Source organism: Leguminivora glycinivorella, chromosome 21 (assembly GCF_023078275.1).
Source record: "Leguminivora glycinivorella isolate SPB_JAAS2020 chromosome 21, LegGlyc_1.1, whole genome shotgun sequence".
Lineage (NCBI taxonomy): Eukaryota > Metazoa > Arthropoda > Insecta > Lepidoptera > Tortricidae > Leguminivora > Leguminivora glycinivorella.
In genome coordinates this window covers 5,733,140-5,753,584 of record NC_062991.1, presented here as the reverse complement: position 1 = coordinate 5,753,584, position 20,445 = coordinate 5,733,140, and the positions used below count along the sequence as shown (strand labels likewise).

At 36.1% G+C, this 20,445-nt stretch overlaps 1 protein-coding gene across 11 annotated transcripts in view; it reads right to left on the bottom strand.

The window, feature by feature from the left end:
- LOC125237451 (plasma membrane calcium-transporting ATPase 3) overlaps window positions 1-20,445 on the bottom strand; it is a 284,836-nt gene that overhangs the window by 120,069 nt on the left and 144,322 nt on the right. For all 11 annotated transcript variants that reach the window (XM_048144533.1, XM_048144534.1, XM_048144532.1 and 8 more), the window contains one exon: window positions 11,409-11,476. The gene's annotated coding sequence lies outside the window, so the exon portion shown is untranslated. The remainder of the gene's footprint in view (window positions 1-11,408; window positions 11,477-20,445) is intronic.

The window sequence follows — 20,445 nt, the reverse complement described above, 5'->3', positions numbered from 1 at the left end:
ATAATGGCGCGCCTTTACGCTTAGCCGTAGGGTTGGGAATGGGACATGTCTATTATAGACAATGGTACCGGTACCAGTACTGTGGTGAATTTGTTTAGCAACAAATTATAATATTATAGCAGTTTTTCTAACTTATTTATATTTCTTTAGTTATAAAGTATTATTTCTACAAGTAATGGTAAGAAATGCACAAGTTAAGCGTTTTTGCAAGCTTTTATTTAACTTGCAATGTTAGTATATTAGAATTAAATCATGCGACTTTTAAAGCAGATATTTTTAAACGATTGAGCTGAAATTTAGCACACATAATTGTGTAAATCATGTGACGATGCAATAGTATGGTATCATGGAGCTGATCTGCTGATGGACCAGAAACGTGGCCATAGATTAAATTTCTTATCTGATTATGATGTTGACCTCAATTCCAATAAGGCCTAGTTACCCTTCGGGTTGGAAGGTCAGATGGCAGTCGCTTTCATAAAACTAGTGCTTACGCCAAATCCCGGGACTAGTTGCCAAAGCGGACCCCATGCTCCCATGAGCCGTGGCGAATGCTGATGCCGGGATAACGCAAGGAGGATGACGATTATGATAGCACCTCAATAAAAATCATTCTACTAACTAATAACTAAACTGTGCATTTTTACTTACGTTTACTAAGTTAAATTACCAACTAAATATTCTAAACTAATCAATCAACTAAATAACACTACAAACTCTACAGATTCTAGATAATTTCACAATTACAAATCTGCTTTCTTTTATATTTCATAAAATGGTAGCATATGGTACGAACGGTAGTACGAAGTTCCCGCAACAGACATAAACTAACATGGCCCCATCCCTAGTCGTTTACGTGAAAGGGATAGCATATCGCATTGTTAACTAGGCAAAAAGGGATGGACGCGCCTCGGCGCCGCTCACTACAACCATATTGACCAGTATAAATGAACTCCGCGGATAATAAACAATATTTAACGAAATAATTAATTTGACTTAACTGTGGAATGTTATTCCATCTTTTTTATATGTGGAAGTGTTAGAAGACTTGCCACACCACTTTATGCTGCAAGAGACCATTGTTTGCAACCAAATTTAATTATTTAAGATTTTTTCCCGAGCGGACACGAACACTTACTGGGGACGCTATTGCTATGTCTTGTATGGGAACCCTGCATTTTATGATTAAGCACTGAGACTTGGCACAGTTGTTCATTGGGTGGCCCTGAGTAGATAAAGATCGGGAGGCATCGAGAGCCCCCCTTAATTTAGGAGGGAGGAGGGGGGGAAGGCTGGCGCCTCCGCGCTTCCTTTGAAACCATTTTTCTCTAAAACTTTACAAAATAGGGCATGCGATATATCATTTTCGGATAAATGAAGGACGAGAAATTCATTTTTTTAACAAAAAAAATGTATTTTAGAACAAAAATACAAAATAAAATGGGAAAATCTAAAAACGAGATTTTTTTTATACATATTATTGCACATTTTATAAAAACTGTAATGGTTTTTTTTTAAATAAAAAATATTATTGAATGGCTACATTTATCTAGTTTTAGAAAATGTATAATTTGTTGTAGAAATATATTATAGGACGAGTGATAAAAAATAATTTACATCGCCCGATAACCTGATTTGAATGCTCATTTCAATAAGTTTTGTCAATGATTTCAGGTATAATCACTATTTTTAACACACGAAAGCCGTAATCATTGTAGTTTATGGCTATTTTAGTGATTAATGTACTTAAAATAAAAAAAATACAAAAATTTAAAAAATAAAATAAAATGTGATAACTTTTTTATAACATTAGTATATTTTGTTCTTTCTATACAATATATATCTAAAAGCAATAAATATCAATGAAAAGCCACATTTATGTAGTTTATAAAAATATACAGTTTGTTTTATAAATATATTACGAAACGCGAGATAAAAAATAATGAAAGTGACGTGGCAGGGCGATCTTGATGTACGGTACGGGTCAGCTTGTATGATTCGATGAGGTGAGGTAAAGGTACTCAAAGCTCTCAAAAAGTGTAGTTATTTAGAGTACTTCAAATTAAACAACATACTCCTATATAGTCTGAATTTAACTATTTATATCACATGAAATGATCGATTGATATGATAGGTCAGATATATACATCTGATCCTAATACATCTTGTGAAATAGTAGTTGTCTATATGATTTGCATAATTTATGGATAATTCTTACTTGACATATTTATTATTCCAGATCTGCGTCCTGTACTTTGGTTAACGAGTGCCGAAAATAGTTATTAACCAAAAAAGACCGCCAAATTAACGGCATTTCACCGACAAAAGCTGCCTTACACCTTTTTTGTAAGGGTTATAGGTATATCAAGGTGTCCATGTATGGGGTCAACTAAACCCAATTCAAAATTTGCCATTATTTGCTACTTGTGGCTGGACGAAAGTCTGTAACAATTGGGATTTGGGAGCCTACTTGCCCGCAACGTTGCCTGTTGCTGCAGAAACATGCCTCGAAATTGTCGGATGCAGGTGTAAAAAACAGTGCCGCGTAAGGTGCAACCGTAAAAAAAGACTTTTTAAATTAAATGTTCGGAGCTGATGTGCTTATGCAGTGGATGTTGTGATATGTTGTTTTATTTGAATAACTCAAAATAGCTACACTTTTTGAGAGCCTTGAGTACTAGCCCCGATTCACATGTTTTCGTCTAGTCAGACCATTTTTTGAGGTTCTCCTTTGTACAAAAGCAATGTCTTAGTTCAAAAATCATTAATCTTTAATGCTAATACGAATCTAGTTTATTTTTTATGGCACTACTGCGCATTTATCTTTTATGGATGGGTAAAACCGATTTAAGGGGGCCCAAAGGAAGTAACTAAGTTCTGCTAGTAAACTAAAAAATCTTCAAGCCTATGCATGCAGAACTGCTTTAGGAGAGGAGAACGTGATTAAGACATTTTTTTTTACAATAATATTGTATTGACATATTATGTCACAAGCAATTTTATTTTACAATCAAAATAAACTATATTATAGTACTTTTACAATTTTCTGTACTGGGTCGTGATATACCTACATGTGTAAACGTTATTAGAAAAAGTATATTTCTGTATTACTAGACGAACTCCACTGCATAGCGGGTAGTACCTTTACCTCACCTATTCGAATAATGCAAGCTGACCCGTACATTAAAATTTTCATTTTCATTTTTTTTTTATCTCGCGTTTCGTAATATATATTTATATAACAAACTATATATTTTTATAAACTGCATAAATGTGGTTTTTTATTGATATTTATTGCTTTTAGATATATATTGTGTAGAAAGAACAAAATAGGATAATGTTAAAAAAAATTATCACATTTTTAATATTTTTTTAAATTTTTGTATTTTTTTTTATTTTAAGCACATTAATCACTAAAATAGCCATAAACTACAATGATTACGGCTTTTGTGTGTTAAAAATAGTGATTATACCTGAAATCATTGACAAAACTTATTAAAATGAGCATTCAAATCACCCTATCGGGCGATGTAAATTATTTTTTATCACTCGTCCTGTAATATATTTCTATAACAAATTATACATTTTCTAAAACTAGATAAATGTAGCTATTAAATAATATTTTTTATTTTAAAATAACTATTACGGTTTTTATAAAAAGTGCAATAATATGTATAAAAAAAATCTCGTTTTAAGATTTTCCCATTTTTTTTTGTATTTTTGTTCTAAAGTACACTTTTTTTGTTCCAAAAATGAATTCCTCGTCCTTCATTTATCCGGAAAAGATATATCGCATGCCCTATTTTGTATAGTTTTAGAGAAATATGGTTTCAAAGGAAGCGCGGCGGCGCCAGCCTTCCCCCCTCTTCCCTCCTAAATTAAGGGGGGCTCTCGATGCCTCCCGATCTTTATCTACTCAGGGCCACCCAAGGAACAACTTGTGCCAAGTCTCAGTGCTTAATCATAAAATGCAGGGTGTTGTGCAATAGCGTCCCAGCTACACTGTTAGCGGGTCGTATACTTGGGCGCTACTGATCGGTGTCGCGCGCGTTCAAACTTTTATACACCTTATTTTTCGTATGCTTGGTGACCGCGAGTCGCCCTGTAAGGGCCGTCTTGTTGTATTGGTCTGTGGGTTAGTCATATGAATCATTGGTATTGGTGACCACCATCTGGCTCCATCATCAGACCCTAAGTACCACCTTTTATCAAAGGTCTTGTTAAGACGAACCCAACGAGCATAAACACGAAGTCGTTTAGTCACATGGTTCATTAGTACCTGGTGACCACCATCTGGCTCCATCATCAGACCCTGAGTACCAGCTTGAAGTAATTAGAATTGTATTTGACATATTTTATCATCATATTAATATATACTTTTTCAGTACAGATGGTGTTTTTTTTACGCACTAGTACGAGAAGTGGTTCATTATATAACAGGTCGAAACTTCGGAGGCTCATCTGTACTGAAAAACGTCGTACGATGCACGTGCAAAAAGGAAATTCGTAACTCGTGTCGATTTAAAACACTCCCTTCGGTCGTGTTTTAATTTATCGCCACTCGTTTCGAACTTCCTTTTTTACGCACTTGTATCGTAATGTACTATACTCTAATACTTATCATATAACAAAAGCAAATATTTGGGATGGGATCTACTTAAATATAATCATAGTTTATAATTATGACTTTAAATTTTTAAATAAATTTTAACATAATTAATATTATTTTGCGCTATATTCTAGTATTTTCGTACAAAATAATGTTTATTAGAAATCAAAAGTTTATATCGAGATAGTAGATTGTGGTTGTTATCAAAATTCCATAGGAAGGATCAAGATTGTTTTGCCCATTATTGTAGTGCGAGCGAGTGATAAGACGTGCTAGAAAGGGTCCGATATTGGGCTCGCGCGGCGGGTAAAATACCTAATTTCGCCCGACGCCGAAATGTTATAACGCTCTTAACATGCATTAAATAACAACATACAATTTAACATGCAAAAGTATTCATCAAAGAATATGAACAGACTAGGTACTCTATGGAAATCAATTTCAATAAATTATACAATAAATAATAAATAATACGTCGTTCTTCTTCAGAGAAAACATATCAAATTGTCATAGAAGAAAAAGATAATATGAATCTCAATATCATTAAATATGTAATTTACCTACACAACATAAAATATAAAATATTTGATGTGCTTTCTTATCTGAACTGTGTCCTCTATACATAATACAATTATTTTAATTGCTATTCGTTTTTTGTAGTTTCTGGTTCGGGCCATGCATGTTTGTCTGTCAAATAGTCCTCGACTCTGTAATAAGCCTTTAACATCAATGATTTTTTTAAGTAGTTCTTAAGAGCTGGGAGGGGTAATCTCAAAGCAGTGTCAGGTAACTTATTATAAAAATGAATGCATTGCCCAACAAATGACTTCTGTACTTTACGGACACGAAACTTCTTTATGGCAAGCTTATTTTTGTTTCTAGTGTTATAATTATGGATATCAGAATTCTTAGTGAAACAGTCTAAATTCTTAACAACATAAATTATACTATCATAAATGTATTGGGAAGTTACAGTTAAGATATTAATTTCTTTGAAGAGTTCTCTTACTGATTCACGTGTTCCTAAGTTGTAAATAGAACGAATGGCTCTCTTTTGTAATACAAAGATAGTCTGTATGTCAGCTGCTTTGCCCCAAACCAGAATACCGTATGACATTACACTGTGAAAATAACTATGATACACTAGGCGAGCTGTCTCAACATTAGTCAGTTGCCTGATTCTCCTAACGGCGTATGCGGCTGAACTTAATTTGCTTGCTAGTTTCTTTATATGAGGACTCCATTGTAGATTTTTGTCCAATGTTAAACCAAGAAACAGTGTTGTATCTACCATCTCTAAGCATTCATCATTCAAAAGTATTTTTGTATCGATTGGTTTAACATTCGGCAGAGAAAATCGAATACATTTGGTTTTCTTAGAATTAAGAAGTAAATTGTTGACAGTAAACCACTGCAGTACATCAGCTAACGTGCTATTAATTACATTGTAATCCGTAGATTTTCGGTCAACATTAAAAAGCAGTGATGTATCATCAGCAAAAAGTACTATTTCACAAAAGTTTTTCACTATACATGGCAAATCATTTATATAAACCAAAAACAGGAATGGACCTAAAATTGAGCCTTGTGGCACTCCTAATTGGACTACAGTCCCGCTAGAGCGAGTTTTGTTAACAACTACTGTTTGTGTTCTATTGCTAAGGTAAGAAGACATAAAGTTTAGGGCATTTATAGACAAACCATAGTGTTCTAATTTCAAAATGAGCGTTCCATGATCCACACAATCAAAGGCTTTTGAAAGATCACAAAATATGCCAATTGCATCACAAGAATTTTCCCAAAAATTATATATATGTTTAATGAGTACCGAAGCAGCATCGGTCGTGGAACGGCCCCTTGTGAAACCGAACTGTTTGCTTGTAAGTAATCTATGTCTGTTGAAGTGTCCCAGTAGATCATTTAACATTAGCTTCTCAAAGACTTTACTTAGTACAGGAAGTATTGATATGGGACGGAAATTGGTTATATCACTCGAATCACCCGATTTAAAAAGCGGTATGACTTTGCTACATTTTCTACTTTTGTTGTTTTTGACATGCTCATTTCTATTGTTATCAATGTCAATTAATTCGAAGCTATTCAAATCGCAATGAACTGCAAAGTACCTAACATCAAGAGACATCCAATGAACAGCTAAGATAACTTCGAAGAAAACGTGTCAAGATTTAATGTTTTTCCTACTTATATATCGCATGTTGAGACGCGTCAACGGAGGCGAATAGATATTTGTGATCCATCAAAACGTTAGCACTCGAAGGCGGCAGACAGAAAAACGACAGTTCATCGAACTTGCCAAAGCTACCGTGACGGTAGGTATGCTATTGTAAGGGCTTCCTTAAAAGTTTTTGTTGTAGAAATAACAAGATTTACTGGAGTGGAAAGCGGAAAGTTTGGTAATAGGTTGCCGATGATTTGTGAGAGAAATTTTAAGGGTTTATTTTTGTGTTGGAATTATTTCTGACTTGCTATTTATGGTGTAACGTATTATAATTCTGAGAGTCGTGAAAGGATTTGGAAAACAATTGGTTATTAGCTAAAAGTCAAAAGTGCTTTCACCCGAGTTCTAACACTAATTTGATTTTAGGCTTAAAAGGACGGCAAAATGTACCTATATGTGCATAAATTGATTTCATTGAACTTCATAATTGAAAACTTAACTTGTGTAGTATTATACCTATAGTTGATGGCGTCAAAATATCTTTGCAGTTATTATTAAACATTGTTAAATCTATGCCCTTGACAGTTTTAAATATGTATCCATAGGTTAATTTAGACTTTGTTGACAGAAAGAGACAAAATTTCACAATCATTATTACTTTCTGGTCACTATTGAGAACAAACCTATTCAAGGTCATTCCCAAGTCCCAGTCCTGACCCACACTCTCATACAGACCCCAAAAGACCCAACTTTCATCCTAAAGCGACCACCACAAAATTTCACAGAGCGATGATAGATGACAAGTTTAACTTACGTAAAATCAATCTAACTCAGAACAGTCCAACTTCCATTAATTCCATTTGACCGGCATTCAATCAACTCCAACATACTGACTTTCATACTTATTCATCACATTGTTCTGTAACTAGGCCGAACACTGACGTAGGTGGTTATGGAAGCTCTGTGACATTTCCTTTCTTTTCATTCGGATTTCGAAATTTACGTAAAATTATAAAATACGTACTGAGGACTGGACGAGGCTGAAAACCATAGGTTAAGATGATTTGTACACGCAGAAAGAACGAGTGAAAGAAAACTTACAAAAATGCTAAAAGGAGAAGGACTTTCTCTGATTATCTAAATTGGGGAAATCTTAAAGGGCTATATCTAAAACACTAAACTAAACCAAAGAGCATGGATGAGGAATGAAAATGAAAGTGAAGGAAGCGAAAGATTTCTACTGAAGCAACAAGCAAGAATAGTAAGATTCTACAATCGTTATACGAATCTGACTAGAACAGCAAAACAGAATAACGAAATTAACGAAGTGTATGTCAAAAACGTGTAAAAACACAATAACATTCCCACAGCAAATTCAAAGTACAGGCGCGTACATAACAGCACACTCGAGCACAATTGTCATTCCAATAACTAGTTTCCATAGTCATTCCAATCCTATTCCATATAGCGAGTTACTAACTCAGGATCAGGATTCAGGACCATTTAATTTTTCATTAATCCATTATTTAATTTTTTCCGCCATCACTCTACGCTTCAAGAATTACTTCACCATTTAGATGGTTAGCAGTTCAAGCCTGTGAGGTTCTCCAGAAACTTCCTGCCTCCCACAGCTAGACTGGGGAATAAACTATCGCCTGCGGTATTTTTGGGCCAATACGATCAACAAGCCTCCAAAAAGGGTACTCCCTTATTTAATATTATTTGGGGGTCTCGTTACATTGGAGGCAAATTCGTATGTTCTTACTCCTGAAAGCAATGTGAACACAGAGCCAGTGCAACACGTTTAATTGATGGCTCGGTGGTTTGGGGGTGTACGGACTATTACTAGTACATTTTGTGACCTAAAACCCGGAGCTTTAGGTTCTATGTTATACGCACGTGTTCAGGTTTAAGCTGGAAACAAGCAATTTGGCGGAAGTGGGATTAGCTTTTCCAGACGTTAAGAAAATACGTTTGGAACATTGGATATGTGTTTGTGGTAACTGGTAATCAACCTTGAATCGGATTGAGAGGAAAAATCGCTACTAACCTACTTTAGCAGTTAGGAACAGTATGGACGTAACAAATATTATAAGCTTTTGTTTTGAAAATATTTAAAACTACGGTTGATATGATAAAAAATTACTGAATTATAGATTAATACTGAAAACTAAGTCTTTTACCTAAGTTACCTGTGTCAAAGGCTTGTTGTTGTTATTGTATATACACGCAATATGCTTTTGTTGACTATCCCCTGCTCGTTATTTTTTCTTAAGCACATTGATTGACCGGTAGAAAATGTCCGAACCCGCAATTTGTACAGTGTTTCATCCGCTACTAGTGATCTTGACTATACAACCAGATATTGAGTAATTTTAAAATACACCACTCTCAGATATTGTCGCACCGTACTCACAGCCTAAAGATAACATTAAAACCCATATCCGTGCAATATCTGCAGCCGCAGAGGGATCTAATTTAATCGTGAAACCGTACGGTATGACAGGCGCAGGTATTGAGATTGTCCGTGATATGAGTAGAGTAGGCGGAATGAGGTTTTGAGGCTTATAAAGTTATTTTGACTGCATAAAACTATCTGAAAGCTAAATTAGACCAATATAATATGGCTACTTTACTACCCTGTTTTTGGTGCGGAAAATATTGATTTTGCTTCATATAAGGTCAATATGGGTAGGAAAAATATAAAACTGTATGAAAAATTCCACAAATAGGCCCATACCCATTTTCAATGCACTTAAGATCCTGTATCCCTTCACAAAGATGTAATTTTGCAAAGCAACATATCAGAAGACTGACAAGTAATTGCGAATCGAACATACAAGAAGATACATACCAGTAGTACTAATACCGATGACAGAAAATTTTCCTCAATTGTGACAAGTCTTATTCCAAATCGTGGGAATGTTTGGGTAGACGTTTTGGTGGAGCTAACATAACGTTGACTAGGTTTCGTAACAAATACTTCGTAACTACTATCAGAGGCCTTTTATATTCTAGTCCCCATAAACCATTAACTCGCAAGAGCGACACCAGATTGCGCCTTTGTTCTTAACGAGGTTTCGACAAACAAATAACCCTTTCGTCTTTTTTCTTCGCTTCAATTAAAGTGTGACGGATATAAAGAGAACCAGCTTTAAAGCGAACGGCACAAAAGTGGATGCAAATGCTTTTGATGTTCCAATCGCTTATGTAGCAGAGAGATATCCAGTAATAAAACCAGTGCTGGACTCAACGAGTAGTTCAAAGAATTTCGTAAATTGAAGGACTCATTTCTATCTCTTTGGTACCCGCGTATTATGTTAAGCCAAAGCACTCTTACTGCCACAGACACAAAAATACAATTCGATCGGTCAACTTTGTAGGTATTTCAACTATCAATTCTGTACTAAAATTCTGATAAAACAGATGATTCGATTTGTCGTTTCCGTATCTACAAAATACAATACCGATAAATTAATAGCAAATGGGTAGGTATACAAGGTAAGGTAAAGAAACATAATTCAGGTATGTGAAACTCCAAGAAAAAGGAACGGCTTATATCAGGAAGCGTCGCATTTGCATCGATATTAATAGTCGTCATCCGCAAGGTCCCTTTTCCTGTAGACCACGTTGCGTTCTTAGAAGCGATCTAATCCTGCACTATATTGGATAAAACTGTCTATCAATGATTCCAGAATTTTCTGAACTTATTCAAGTCTTAGAGCTTATTCATGATTCTTCGGAGATAACTCCTTCAGAGAAAAGATAAATAATTTTTGAAAAGAATTGGAATCAGAATTGAAAATTTCATCAAAGTGGTGCTGCTAGTGTTGCTGCTTTTGACCTTCATATATTTGCGTTCATTCTTCTGAATCAGGACCTCATAGGATTATTAGATTATTACCGGTTTTATCAGGAGTATATAGCCCATAAGGTTCTATTCCTGTAGACCGGCTCAGAATGTTCCTGGAACCGATTTGCGTACGATTTACGATTACGACCGATTACTTACCACGAATGCGTATCGCACCGATCTTGGGAGAGTTGGGAGGGACCTAAGTGCCGTACAGGCGGACTGCAACATTTGCAACCTAACTGCAACTTGGATTGGGCGATTGCAGTTGGCGCGTGCAGGTGTGTAGTTCCCAAACAAGTGGCAGCTGGGTTCCAATCCGCCTGTATTGGCCCTAGGCTTGCGTGAGCTTTCAGAAGAGGCTTCGGATTTTGAAATACATATATCGGACTACAGATAAATCTGTAAAAGAAATCCGTGTACATTTCTATCCGAAGAGATCCTAGATTTTTTCCGAAAACCGAAGGCACTTCTGTAATCTCACGGGCTGTATTTAGTGTAGGTGTGACAGTTCTTCCTCATTATTTTGTTTGTCAAGATGGCGTAAGTGTTTATCAATAGTGCCTTGATGCTCTTTAATGTCCAAACGTGTCGTTCTACATAACAAGGAACTACAAATTACCCTTTCTGTACACACTCTGTCTGTTTCTGTGTTCTGTGCAGAAATATTTCTGTGTTGTGTGTTCATTCTTTCTGTAGCCTTTCTGCTTTGCTGTGTGCAAGGAGTATTTCAGGAACCGATTTGCGTACGATTTATGACTACTTACCACGAGTGCGGGTCGCACCCGTCTTTCCGCCGCGGGGTATGGCTCCCTATTATGCTGCAGGTGGCGACCTGAAAGAGGAAACACGTATTTATTTATAAGCTTTAACAATAGTTTATTTTTAGTGGCGGTTAGTGAACTGGCTTAACCGGCTCGCATAGCGATGCGGTGTCGCTGCGCGAAAATTATATGCTGGGGATCGATAAGCTTAGTATTTATTTACACATTTGTTCGTTTGGTTTTTGTGTTTTCAAATAGATCTCAAGTCGCATATTCTCGACTTAGAGACCTTACAGTCATAGATTTGTCTGCTAGAGTTGGAATAAGCTATCTTTTCATGTCATTACGATACAAGTGTGTAGTGAGTCTTTAAATCGACACAAGTCACGAATTTCCTTTTAGCACGTGTATCGTACGACGTTTTTAGTTTCGACTTGACAAGAAATGAACCACTTCTCGCACTAGTGCGTACAAAGTAAGCACCATCTGTACTGAAAATATCATATTTTATGTCAATTTATATATGACATGTTTATTCACTCTACCACATTTCACTACATATTTGGCAATCGTAAATGCGTTTCCTACATTTGTAGGCAAATCTTGATATGCCTGGAAAAATCTTATTTTTCGTGTGGTTACTGTGTGTAGTTCTAATACATCATCATCTATTTAAAGTGATCAACATAGTCAGACTACCCATGGGTCTTCATATCATTTATTTATTGCCTAAATGTAGGTGTACGGGGGTTTATTAGGTCACTTTAATTTGAGTCTCAGACGCACCATTTTAGTTAACTTAAATCTAGCTCAGACATTATTAAAAAATATTATATATATAAAATATATATTATTATAGGACATTCTTACACAGATTGACTGAGGCCCACGGTAAGCTCAAGAAGGCTTGTGTTGTGGGTACTCAGACAACGATAATAAATGCCCTTACCGGGATTCGAACCCGGGACCGCGGCGTAGCAGGCAGGGTCACTACCGACTGCGCCAGACCGGTCGTCCAACATGTCTCCTTTGTCTACTTATTCGGCTTAAGACAATATTTAACCAGCTAGCCAGCTTTAAGGCCGAATACATTCCAGCCAGTGTCCTTCACATAGGACTACAAATTATGGATGCCGGACGCACTTCCTACCATTTAACGGGATCCGCCAAGACAATGGGCTTCGCTAGGCCGCTTTTGGTGGGACGAGGGAAGGCGAGAGACGAATTTCAAATAATTCCGTGTAAAAGCTTAAACGCTGTTGTATTTGTGTCTTGGATGTGTAAGATTTCCTTACTTATAGTTGTAAGGATCGTACTGGGATGCATAGGTACATAAGATCGTGGATTGTATTTAAAGTACTGGAGATAATATAGGCTGGTTTATTCTGCCTTAATTACAGGCGTAAAATCTTATGAGAAAGCATTTAAAAACTGGTCTATATTTGTCTATTTTATGTTTTAACCACGTTTAAGTCAATAATCAAGTAATTGCCATATTTATTTGCAACTGGTTAATGGTCGATCGATATTACCGATAAAGAAGTCAAATAGTGATGATTTACGGAGAAAACATTTTTAGTTTTCTTCATTATAAATCTACTCAAGGAATCTTATTACAAATATAATATAAATAGAGTGCAGTTCCAATCATAGGTTCCCTCAACTGTTCCTCTGTCAAAGTAAACATCGTCCACGTGCCATACACACCGGCCCATAGAAAATGCACCAAATCGACAATTGGAATATGGTCGTAAGGCGTGAGCAAAATTGTCTTTTCACCGACGGCACAGTGTCATTTATTGCTTGGATTGTTTCAGTTTTTGATTTCATCGTTTTATATTGTCTTGTTTAAATATTGAATTAAAAAAAGGGCAGTTCCTCTATACCCTTACTACTACCAAACTCTTTTACACGTTCTTAAGGAAACGTACTCGTAATAAAAATTTTCAACTAGAATTGCGTTCAGTTTACGTACGGCACTTCAAAGGTAATCTCTCGTGCCATTTAATCATTTGTGAAACAACACCGGGGTCAACGATCTCTGGGTAGGGTTGCAACCAGTTTGACTTGATTTTTATGTCAATGCTTCAGTAAACTCACGTGCTATATGTATTCAAATGTGGCTCACTTTCGTGTTTTTCGTAGGGGGAGAATCTACATTTTAGGAGACCGCAACCTATTCCTCTTTATTCGTAATACAAACTGCTTTTATTAAAAAGTGAACCAAATTACGTCATATTATTTTGGAAACAAGCTGATACTACCACTAACTGTTAGTAAGAAACGTTATCTGATTTTGCTTTCGAAATCTTGGAAAATGGTCATAAATGGAGATTAAATTGTACTCGATATTCAGCAGAGCTATTATGCTTCCAATTTTGTCACTTATCAACGAGGGTCTGTCACTCTCGCTCTGACCAGGGGCGGCTCACTCCGCAATTCTATCGCCGCGCTACAAGTACATGCCGGTGGCCGCGAGTTCGCGGCCCATTCAATGGACGACCTTCGCGCGGCGTAATAGAATTTAATGTCGGCTGCTCGCGTGCGATCCCTTTGTTAATGTAGATAAGAATTTAGAATGGCGGCATTTTGTGAACATCAAAGGAGTGAGCCTTCTGTACTTGTACTATTATATATTCTGTGCTCTGACATATGTGCCAAAATCTGACGGATACTTTATCCACATAAATAAGTGATAAAATTGCAAGCATCATAGGCCGGCAGGAGATCTGGGGCCCATTTCTCGAAGGTACAAGTCTTGTATTACAAGTGTGTTTCCATGGAAACCCATATGATTTGACAGTTCGCGCACTTGTAATACAAGGCTTGTACCTTTCGAGAAACGGGCCCCTGGACAGAGAAGGAGAAATGACGGTAGAGTCGGAAAACCACGAGTCGGACGGCATTCTCAGATGGCAAGGTGAGATGGTGACCTAGAACAGCATGAAAATCCATGAATGAGTAGATGCGAATATGCTAAGACAAGGGTCGAGATATGATACCGCAGACGGATCAGCATCAAGTTCATAACACACCCTTAGGGCCAGTTGCATCAACCACATTTGACAGACACATCATCGTCACGCAGCAGACGTCTATGGAACTTCCCATACAATAAAATTTAACGAACGCTTTAACGGAGACAGACGGTTTGGTGCAACCGACCCTTATTGTGTCGAGGTTCAAAAACAACTGATAATGATAAATCACAAATAGCAAAGTCCCAATATGTTGCAACAAAAGAGTAGTTTTATAAAACAGCGTTTTCCGACATTTTGTCAAAAGTAAATTAAAGTAATAACAGCTACAAGACACTATAATTAGACAAAGACGCCGAGCAAATAAAAACTACCCGCAGATTAATTAAGCCCTTAGAGGGTGGACGAGTATTTGCGCTGCTTAGAGTGCTTAGGGTTGTCACTTCACAGTTAAAGCTTTGTTGAAGAAAAAAGAAATACAGAATTCGTAGAAAACTTTCCTATTCCCGAATCAAATATACAATATGTTTTACATCCCAGTCAGTTGTTGTCAGTGTTAGGCGCTATATTACCGCACTTGGTAGGTAATGAACTCATTACGCTACTGTGTCAAAAATTTAAATGACTAATTATGTACTGTAAAACGGTGTACGATACATGTGCGAATAGGTAATTAGCAACTCGTGTCGATTTGAAACATCTACGTTCGTTAAAACTAATTTATCACCACTCGTTTCGAAGTTCTTATTTATCGCACTTTTATCGTAATGTACTATTATTACAGTACATAATTCATAATTTATTAAGGTTGTCTGGTAGAGATCGCTTTTAAGCGATAAGACCGCCTGTTGTTACCTAGTTTTAATCGTTTTATTAATGTAATCTCCTTTTAATAAGTGGTGCACAATAAAGTATATATTATTATTATTATTTATTATAATTATGCTGCTACTTTTTCGCAATCGTGCGCAAAAAATTACTTTATGTAACACTTTTGTCTAACTTTACTGTAAAACCTTGTACGATACACGTGCGAAGAGGGAACTCTGTTAGGGATCTAAATCAGTTAAACAGAAGGTTAACATTTTAATGTGTTTTTATCGTATTAGGTGAATAAATACTATATTATATTATCACATTAAGTTAGGCTAGATGAAGGTTCTTGATAAGAAAGGCCTTATGTTAGTACCTATTAAGATAAAAATATAACAAATTAATACAATATGCAAATACCACCACGCCAACGTAGATTATGTAATTAATAGCTGTGACGTCAATGCGTACGAATATACCGCCAAATACGTAAATTTGCATTTTATCAAGTAAATTTCCTGTACAGGTCCTGAGACTTTTCATAACACTACAAATATAATTCTTATTTTTTTCGGATAGATATCTACTTAAAAATCTTTAATATAATAATTGGAATTCAACAGAAATCTTATTGGTTTAGTTGCCAAATTTTTGCTTAATGCTAATTTATTTATGTGTTCCATTTTAGGTACGTCTATTCCTTCCTTTGTTTGCCAGTAAAAATAATTTCGCTAAACACCAGTATACTCGTATTTCGTAAATCCATATATAATATTATAAATGGGAAAGTGTGTGTCTGTTTGTTTGTCCGACTTTCACGGCAAAATGGAGCGACGAATTGACGTGATTTTTTAAGTGGAGATAGTTGAAGAGATGGAGAGTGACATAGGCTACTTTTTCTCTCTTTCTGACCCCCCACTTCCCAAAAATGGAGGGTGGAAGTTTGGATGTAGAATTCCGCAATTTTCGAACTTAACGTGAGCGAAGCCGAGGGTGAAAGCTAGTAAATGTATAAAGTATTAGTGTCAACCCTAATAAAACGGGACGCTTCACATTTAATTTGTTAGTTTGGGCTTTTATTTATCACCCGGGTGTTAGTTTCCGTCGGTCAGAATGTTGAATTTCACGTTGCATTGTAATTTATTGTTGATTTAAATGAGTACTATTTGCGTACATTGTATTATATACAAACAGTGAAGGATTTAAACCTATGCAACAAAATATAAACTGTATTTTCCGGGTAGACGACAAAAAGGAAGAAGGGAAGACCAAGGAAAGAAAGTATAATAAAAGAAAAACAACGTCGTGCTGAAGGCAGAAGACCGACGTACATTGTAATTTATCCATTGAAAAAAGTCCAACTCTTAAATATATGAGGTTGATGAGACAAGGCACTAGGCAGACTATATCAAGGCAGGAAGAAAATTGTTTCACATTACAATCCTGGCATATATGTTTTTGTACATGTACTAACTACTTAGGTTGCATCAAACCCTCTGTCACCGTTAAAGCGTTCGTAAAAATTTATTGTATGGCAAGTTACATGGACGTCTGCTGCGTGTCGATGATGTGTCTGTCAAATGTGGTTGATGCAACTGGCCCTTATTCAGACTTTGCTACGTAGACCAAGTTTATGATAACCTCACAAAATTAAAATTTTGAAAAACCCCCGACCGCGACATATTAGACCCAATTTCATGAAACATGACTAAGAACACTCCCGACTAGCTCATTCAACTTTCAAACAAAAAAAAAAAACTAAATCGGTTCATCCTTTCGGGAGCTACGATGCCACAGACAGTCTACACACACAGACAGACAAACACACAGACAGACACGTCAAACTTATAACACCCCGTCGTTTTTGCGTCGGGGCTTAAAAACGCTGTAAAAGAGTATCAAGAGGTTTTTCATACGAGCTTGTCATATGAGAAAAAGAAAATGAAAATCTCACTAAGTACATAGTTCCAGGTATTTTAGGTTGAATTGAAAATGTCTAAGTTAATTTAGTGTGATGACTAAGGTATTATGAATATTAAAAGGAATATAAAAATTTATTAAGAATAAAGTGACTAAGAAGTTAGTCAAGAGTTGAATTCATTATAAATATTTACTTGCAAGAAAACGTGTGTCGTATATGTAAGTTTATTTTATAGGGTAAATATTACTCATATTGCAAAATATCATGTTCTTTGAAACATAATAAGGTAGCTAGAAAATACGTCAAACAAATATTTACTAAATTAAATTTATGTTAAGTACGTCGTTTACGTAATAATCAGAATCAAGAGTAGTGGATCAAATCAGAGTAATCAAAATGAATCCCCAAAATAAATAAATACTACAAATCTATATATATAAAAATGAAATGCGTTTGTTAGTTACCTATAAACTCGAGAACGGCTGGACCGATTTACGTAATTTTGGTATTGAAATGTTTGTATTAGACCGCAGAAGGTTTAGGCAGTGTAAAAACACGTAAATATTGTGATGATAATTAGAAAACAGTGATTCTTTTTTCCCATACAAATTGTTCCTACCTGACAACTTGACAATGACGTGACGTTAATGACAGGTGCGTTCCAAACTTACATTAATGACGGATGCGTTCCAAACGCATTGTGATTTTATTAATTTATCTTGGCAAAATAATGTGAAAATTAGTAATTATTCCGTTAAAGAAATAAGGAATGGCAAAATAATGTGAAAATTAGTAATTATTCCGTTAAAGAAATAAGAAATAATACTAAATCGGAACGCACACGTCTGTTACAGCTATTTTAGTAGTCTATGAAGTTGTCATTGTCAAATTGCTTGCCAGATTTATAAATTTTCTCTAATAGCTGTAACAGACGGTTAGATTTGGTTCGGGCCGGACCGGTCGGATTTGGTCCGCGTGCTCTACAGACGGCCGGATATGGTTCGGAGCGAATTAAATCCGCTGTCCGACTCGAACTAAATCTGACAGTTTGTTACAGCTATTAATTTTATACTTCACAAAAGTAGTGATGAACCGGTACCATCGCAAATAAATAGTTACATTCGCTCCGTGCAAAACTTAGGCGAAGGAAACCGAAACGATCACAATCCTCAAGATCTCTACACACATGGCGATCGGTTGCTCGATTAGAGTGAGATAGAGCGATAGAGTGAGGCAATACATGTTTCTCCTTCTCTACCTATTGCTCCATCTCACTCTAATCGTGCAACAAGTAGTTGATTAGGTGGATGTCACACTGGCTCCGATTCGCATCGCACAACCGGAGCCAGTGTATCATCCACCTTAATATGTAGCGGCCAGGTAATGCGGCTAAAAAATATTGCTTGAAATGAAATGAATGAGAATGAGCTGTCATAACAGAAAAAAAATCTGTTAGACGTTGTCAACTGTCATTGCTGTGATTTTAGTAGGGGGAAATTAGCTAAAATTACGGCATAATTAATGGAAGGTTTTTTTAATTGAAATATGTACGTTATAGACTGAAGTTATTTTTCATCAACCCTCCCCACTCCTCCCCCCTCTGCGTCACCCCTCTACCCTCCCTTAAAGTGCCGAAAATGCGGTTTTTCTCGATTTCTGACAAAACTGTTGAAGATACAGAAAAAGCGCGTAGGAACGAAGTAATCCTTAATAAATTTACTACAAATCATTCATTAACACTTTGGTTCTAGCACTTATAGTTTTCGCGTGATCCGTCACGAAAGTTGGTCCTTTGCTGCAATTTTCTTTATTGAATGTTAAGTTTTCGCCCAAATGCTTACGAAATCGTCGAAATTTGTTTGATATGACTAAAATATTGTAACACATGACTAAAATAAAATTAAGGGGGAAAAATCACTACCATGAGTGGAATTTCCAATATGTCTTGGAATTCCAATAACTATTTAAGACGTAATATTTTCACAGTAGTAGTCGCTAGGAGTACCATTGATCCAAATAGTATATCGATGACTGGGGATGAGCTTTTGGTAGCTGTTGGTAGAGCCCTAGAGTTTCAATCCAGAAGCCGTGAGTTCAAGTTCCACCCATGGTAGTGATTTTTCCCCTTGAAATTCATTTGAAAAGCAATTTGGGAGAAAACTTAAGATTCACTAAAGAAAATTGCAGCAAAGGACCAACTTTCGTGATGGATCACGCGAAAACTGTAAGTGCTAGAACCAAAGTTTCAATGAATGATTTGTAGTAAATTTATTAAGGATTACTTTGTTTCTACACGCTTTTTCTGTATCTTCAACTGTTTTGTTAGAAATCGCGAAAAACCGCATTTTCGGCTATTTAAGGGGGAGGAAGAGGGGTGACGCAGAGGGGGGAGAGATGGGGAGGGTTGATGAAAAATAACTTCGGCCTATAATGTACATATCCCAATCAAAAAAAATCTTCCATTAATTATGCCAATATTTTCATACAACATAACTTTCCAGAAGCAACGTACTATTTGTGTTTTGAGATAAAATAAAAATAGTATATTTTTGTAGTTGGAATAAACTAGCTTAAATGGTGTATTTTAAATGAATGGTAAAAAAACTCCAAATTGATTTCAAAAGCAATTTAAAGTATTACAGTTAGTAACTAAAACAACGCAATAACCGGATGATTGCCACAAGAGGAAAAAGGTAAGTCATCTTATCTCTTCAATAGGTATGTGCATAGCCGGGCACCGTTAATCAAATATTTAACTTCGATAATCGTTAATCCGTTACTAAAAAAGTTAACTTCGTTAATGCGATACATTTCAACAAATTTAACGTAAGTTAAAGTTAATCGATAATCCGTTAACGCGTGACAAAAAAATATTTTTACTGTAGGTATATATTTAGTTGTATCAGTAATCCACTATAATGTATTATATTACTGTAAAAGCCCGAATTACAGCAAGCCTATTGAACTCTAGGCTACATGTGGAAGGCAGTGATTGCCTGAGCTACTGCCAAGAACTGTGTCAGGAGAGCTGCAAGATCACAGCAGGCGGAAGCCGGGTAGAAGCTAGGGAAGAGAATGTGGTCTTAAATTGGGCTCGAATTTGCTGCCCTGTCACTAGAACCACAGTATAATCTAGAACAGTTGCCATGGTAAAACTTAGGATTCATCGAATCAACGTTGGTAAAAGCGAACCCATGTGAACAACAATTCTTTAGGTAATATTTGGGCTTTTGGCGATCAAAATCGGTAAAAGCTGGGATTTACCGGTTAAATCCTAGGATTTTCCGTACTTCGGACTTTTACAGTAGCGTGTTTTTCGCGGCGCTGC